This window comes from Colletes gigas, unplaced genomic scaffold (assembly GCF_013123115.1).
Source record: "Colletes gigas isolate AHSC1104 unplaced genomic scaffold, ASM1312311v1 Colletes_gigas_Sc00028, whole genome shotgun sequence".
In the NCBI taxonomy this organism is placed as follows: domain Eukaryota; kingdom Metazoa; phylum Arthropoda; class Insecta; order Hymenoptera; family Colletidae; genus Colletes; species Colletes gigas.
The window spans coordinates 2,200,176-2,206,175 of NW_025106657.1; the positions used below are offsets into that span (position 1 = coordinate 2,200,176).

Genomic DNA, 6,000 nt, shown 5'->3' on the forward strand with positions numbered 1-6,000 from the left:
TAAATAAAATTAGTCGAAAAAATATTAACCGACCACCATTATTTCGAGCAATAATTTCCAGAGGAATAAAAACAAAATTTGAGAACGTTCCTTAACGTATAATATAACTAACATTTACTATTTATTATTCCAGAATTACGAAGTATTCGATGACTTATAGACAGGTGTCTAAGTCTGTAAAATAAGCCTTTTGAATGCATTCAACTGTTCTTCTTCCACGTTAAGTTCTTTGTACTGTAATCTACGATGACTTATATGTCAAGAGTTCAGAGTATCAACAACTTATTATAGGCGACCTCGGCATGTATTACCGAAGCATACATTGAAATCAGTGGCCGGTTAGATATCTATTTTAAACCCACTCGTAAATCTACGATGTGTGTAATGGAACAAAGGACTTGGAAAATGTGAAGTTGAATATCTTGAAAACGATTAGTTTACAAAACCCATGTTTACAGATAAAAGAAGAAATCATGAATAAAGGTACAGTTATATACTGTTATTAATCTAATATCGATGGGACAACAAAAAGATTTATAAATTTACAAAATTAAGTACTACTAAAAATTTTTAATTTCGTAGCTATCAACTGTGTAAGAGATAAATATTGATCTCATAGAAAATTTCGCTGTTATTGATCCGACGTCAACGCGTTGAAAGTCTTCTTTGTTGACAGTTTAGAAAATTGCATTAGTGGTCGAAACTTTGGGGAGTAGTTCACTTCCTATACTCAAGTTACCACAGTTAAAAGAAGACTACGTGTCACATTATTTTTCGGCGACTTAAACACCCGCAAAGTTTCATGAACGTTGGAGGACGCTTTGCAGCTGTTCTTTGTAAAAGCCTAAACGTAATAACGAAATAATATGGTACCGAGGCGCGTGAATTACGGTTGTGTAGATTAATTAACTTCTGTGCACTGCATTGGAACACCAGGGACGTTCAATGATTTTCAACAATGAAAGGTGTACTTTCACAAATCGTGCGATCAGGAATGCTCGACAATGACGACGAACACAATGAAAAACAATTATAATAGGTCGTTCGCAGAGCTAATTCCATTTTTCATGTAAAAATGGAACTTGTATTTTGTATGGAAATAACTATATTCAACGACGATTGCAGTATTTTTTCCATTATCTATTAATCGAATAAAATTCTCTCTGCCCACTTGTCGTGATTGTTTACGAACGTTTGATTGAAATCTACAACTCTTTATATTACTACGTAGAATTGATAATATAAAATTTGTTCATTCGAGAGTCTTTTCGAGTGTCTGGCCGTAGCTCGATATTTCTACTTGTATTGATGTTTCTTAAAATTTGACTTCATTTTCACGCCGTGTTGTTTATTTCAGCTGATGAAATAAACAATTAGTAACTTTAAACTTTCCATATTAATGTATAGAATTGATAATATAGATCACAATTTGTTCATACGAGTCTTTCTTTCCGAGTGTTTGACCATCGCTCGATATTTCTACTTATATTTATGTTTATTAGTGTCTAACTTTACTTTCACGCCGTGTTGTTTATTTCAACTGTTGAAATAACTAATAAGTAACTTTAAACTTTCCATATTAATGTATAGAATTGATAATAGAGATCACAATTTGTTCATACGAGTCTTTCTCTTCGTGTGTCTGACCACAGCTCGATATTTCTGCTTATATTCCTGTTTGTTAGTGTTTAACTTCACTTTGACGCCGTATTATTTATTTCAGCCGATTCTAACTACTTACAAGACAGTAAAGTCAGGCAAAAAATACATAATATCATGTGACACTAATTATTTAAACCCCCACAGTTAATTAAATGTAAAATCAATTTTTCTCTAATGTATTAATCTTAAAGAAATTCATTTAATTTACAATTTTTCATGTAATACGTAGTATTTCAAATATATATCCGTATCATAGAGTGTCTCGAAACGTTTGATAAACTTGTGTCGACGAAGAGACCGCAAATTAATTTACCCTGTTGGTCTGCAATGGCATTCCTTTAACCGCGCTGCAGGTATGTTAAGAGACATTGCAATTAAAAAGATTGCGAATAGAACAAATAAAGTGTTAAGTCGTTCACGGTGGCTAGTTCGAGGCATTATGTTATCGTGGGCGGAACTACGGGAATCGAGGACAATGGGAGCAACGCGGAATGCTCGACGACTGGAACAACGGAGCCACTTGTTACGCGCAACGCGATAGAAATTGTTTCTTCGGTTCGTCGTACGTTAACTTGGTGAATATCGCGTCCCGGTCGATATCTCGCTCATTCTGCTCGAGTCCCCAGGCTAGACCACTCGAAACGAAGGGCCTCGTTTCGTCGAAGTACCCGCCTCTTCGTGCCCTATCGTTTTTGATATACGCCAAGTTTTAGACAATATTTACTGCCACTGTAATCTCAACAGTATCTGTTTTCTCATTACGGATTAGTTCCTAATTACATTTTAAAAAATTCTTTAAACTTGTCTCGTTGGAACTCAAAAAATGATTTACAAGTCAATGGTTCGATGTACAACGAATGCACACTAGTTGGACGGGCTTACGATCGATGTCCTGAAACTTCTGGGGGACCGTGTTGTAACGACTAAAGTTCTTTTCTCGTTCCATTCAGTTTCACCTACTCTTCGACGCGTTCTTTCGGCGTATGGATTGACGAGGGACAGCGCGTAACGATTTTCTCGTTAACTTGCGCGTCGTTCGAGACAAACTTGGGAAATACTTGATCAAGCGTAGATAGAGTCGTTCGGAAAAACGGGAAACACTTTTCAACTTCTAGGTAGGAGGATTTCCAAGAGCTCGGAATCCCAATTCGCGACCGTGTTCGCGTTCGCGTAGTCGAAGTACGTGCGCGAACGTCCCCCGTGACACTTTCGCGAAACTTGCTTCGAGCGAACACCTTCGTTTTCGAAAATTGCCCCGACCGTGTCGCGATACTCGAAGAATTAGAAAACAGAGACTCCCCCCTTCGTTGATGTAGAAACAGACGACTACTCACTTTGATTTTCCAACGCGACTCGCGAAATTTTAAGGTCGGGACCGAGGGTCCCGCGCGACCAATCGTCCCCGTCGTCGAGAACGTTGGACGCTGCCAGCAGTTCTCGCTGAATCTAGTAACAGGTGTCTGGCCAGCGTTCGTCGTGCCCGTGAACAAATAGCCTCTCAAAGACTAGAAGACCGAAGGCACGAAATCCACGATCGTCCTCGATCCACTTGCGATCAATCGCGTCGATCACCCATATAGCACTCTCACTCTTCCCGCGAGAAGCTCGATTGGCGCTCACTTGTTCACGGGCGTCGATCACTGGTTACGATCACTGATCCGTTACCTAACGTTCCGGCGATCCGGGGGATCGATCGTTCAAAAATCCTGTTACGCACAAACACGATCCTCTCGGGACGAAGGGGTATGGGGCGACGTAGAATTGTAATAGGCTGTTGGTGACGATGTTATCACTGACCTTATTCCGGAAGTTCCCCTCCTAGCTGACGAACGCGCGGGAACCGAGGCTCATGTCAAGAGTCGGTTGAGCGACGAGGAGTTACCCGGCGACTGACACTACGATTGGACCTCGTGATCCTTTGGACTCCTGCCGCGCTCTGTGCCGTGGCGGAACGCGCGTACCTTGGCGGTCGACGGCGGGGCGCGCGACGACGCCGACGCCGACGACAGGAGCTCGCAGCGCACCTGCGCCTTGAGGGCCAGTCGTCCACCTACCCCGACACCCAGCCCCCTACGCCCGCTTGAACTGCCGGCAACCGGAGCACCTGAGCTCGCCCTTTGCCCTCGAATCGCCTGCCACACCTGAACCGGTTAGCACGCCGGTGTCCCCTTTCGTTTCGAACGGAGCGTAACTTTTCACGCGGAAATTCCGCGCGCCGTGCTCGCCCCGACGTGCAAGTTCAATGGAAGGCGTCGTCGCGCCACGACCGTCGTTTCAATGACACGAAATCGTACCGCTCCGACCCCCGCGACGATAAAACACTCGTTGCTCGATAACTTTGTTCGAATAACGTTCAGCGCGGAATCGACCACCCCCTCGATTCAAGACGAGGATCATGGGAGGGAAAAATTCTTTGACCGCGTACACGGTTGGTCCTCACATCTGCGCGCCAGCACAGAGCCCTACTGATGAACTTTCTTTATTTACACTAGAATATACAGTGGGTTCTCGTGTATAAGTTGCAATACACTTGGAGTTCATTTTAAGTGGTGTTTGGGGTTCATTAATCATTACCGTATCATTACTTTTCCAATTTCACATGGACTACGTTTCATTGTGTGTTCGCGCTAGTCTTCAAGGAGGATCCCTTTTAGTTAGGATAGAAATATTCAAGTTACGAAAATTTGTAATATATCTGGGGTTCATTTTAAGAATCATTACTGTAACCCCTCCAATTTCACATGGACCGCGTTTCATTGTGTTTCTCGCTAGTCTTCAAGGAGGATTCCCTTTAGTTAGGATAGAAATATTCAATACTCATAATTTATTTTTTTTTCTATAATATTATTAAGATATTTATATGTAATGTAAATATTTATTAATCTATAGATATAAAATTTATTGTATATAAATTGTGACTTATTTATTAATATATAATTTATATATTCGATAAATTCATACATAATTATATATTATCAAGCTATAGTTATATTTTAATAGATGTATATAGATCTCAAAATTAACAGATTTATATATTTATTATAACATATTTATTATATATAATATAGATATTAATCTATAATTTATTTTTTTTTCTATAATATTATTAAAATATTTATGTTATTAGTATGTGGAACAACATGTACAAATTTCAGAGCAATCGAACGTATAGTTTTTGAGATTTCATCTACACCAGTTAAGAAAGTAACATTTCGAGAGAAACGCATTTAAAGTCTGCAAAATCATACTAATCAACCCCAGCTCCATACAAAACTTTTTCCACAGTGTTGGCACCCAGATGGCACAAACGCTAGAATTTCGACTTTTAAGAACAGCAGATGTCTCTTGACCCTGTCGTAAACCTCTCGAAATAGTAATTACCGCGAGGGCTATACAAAAAATGTTCTACAATTCGCAATGCTTGACATTTATCTCTCAAAATTTAACGCTACATTCTTGAATATACAGGGTGTTCGGCCACCTCTAGCAAAAATTTTAATGAGCGATAGTAGAGGCCAAAATAAGACAAAAATCAAGAATACCAATTTGTTGATGGAAGCTTCGTTAAAAAGTTATTAACGTTTAAAGTGCCGCCCTTACTGAATTTTTTTCTCGAAAATGCGCAAGATTTCGGGGGTATGTCTATTCACCAAAAATGACTGTAATTGAACCCTACAACCGAAAATAATTTTTCCACAACGATTTGCAATTTTTTAATTTTCTCGAATAATTTCACACCTTCTCTATTTTTTTTTTCGAAAGTAGGCAGGATTTCGTGGGTATGTCTAATGACAAAAACTGATTGTAATTGACCCCCGCAACCGAAAATAATTTTTCCACGACGATTTGCAATTTTTTTTCTCCGTTGAAAAATTTAGGCACCTAATTGGATTTTCAGTAAGGAATTTTTTTCTCGAAAGTGCGTACAATTTCGGAGGTATGTGTAATGATAAAAAATGATTGTAATTGATCCCCGCAACCGAAAATAATTTTTTTAGAACGATTTGAAAAATTTTTTTTTGCCGAAAAATTTCACCACCTACTCGATTTTTTTTCTCGAAAGTAGATAGGATTTCGGAGGTATGTGTACTCACCAAAAATGATTGTAGTTGACCCCCGCAACCGAAAATAATTTTTCCAGAACGATTTGAAATTTTTGAATTTAATTGTTAATAACTTTTTAACGAAGCTTCCATCAACAAATTGGTATTCTTGATTTTCGTCTTATTTTGGCCTCTACTATCGCGCATTAAAATTTTTGCTAGAGGTGGCCGAACACCCTGTATACTTTCAAAAAATGAAATAGAATAAAATTGATTTTTTTGAGGTCGCACATGG

The 6,000-nt window shown here is 39.1% G+C and overlaps 1 protein-coding gene across 2 annotated transcripts in view; it reads right to left on the reverse strand.

Moving 5' to 3' along the window:
• Window positions 1-3,592, reverse strand: part of LOC122401775 (slit homolog 2 protein-like) — a 285,181-nt gene extending 281,589 nt beyond the window's left edge. The window contains exon 1 of one of the 2 annotated variants that reach the window (XM_043404126.1): window positions 3,460-3,592. The gene's annotated coding sequence lies outside the window, so the exon portion shown is untranslated. The remainder of the gene's footprint in view (window positions 1-3,459) is intronic. The other variant, XM_043404127.1, reaches the window with a different exon arrangement.
• Window positions 3,593-6,000: the final 2,408 nt, after the last annotated feature.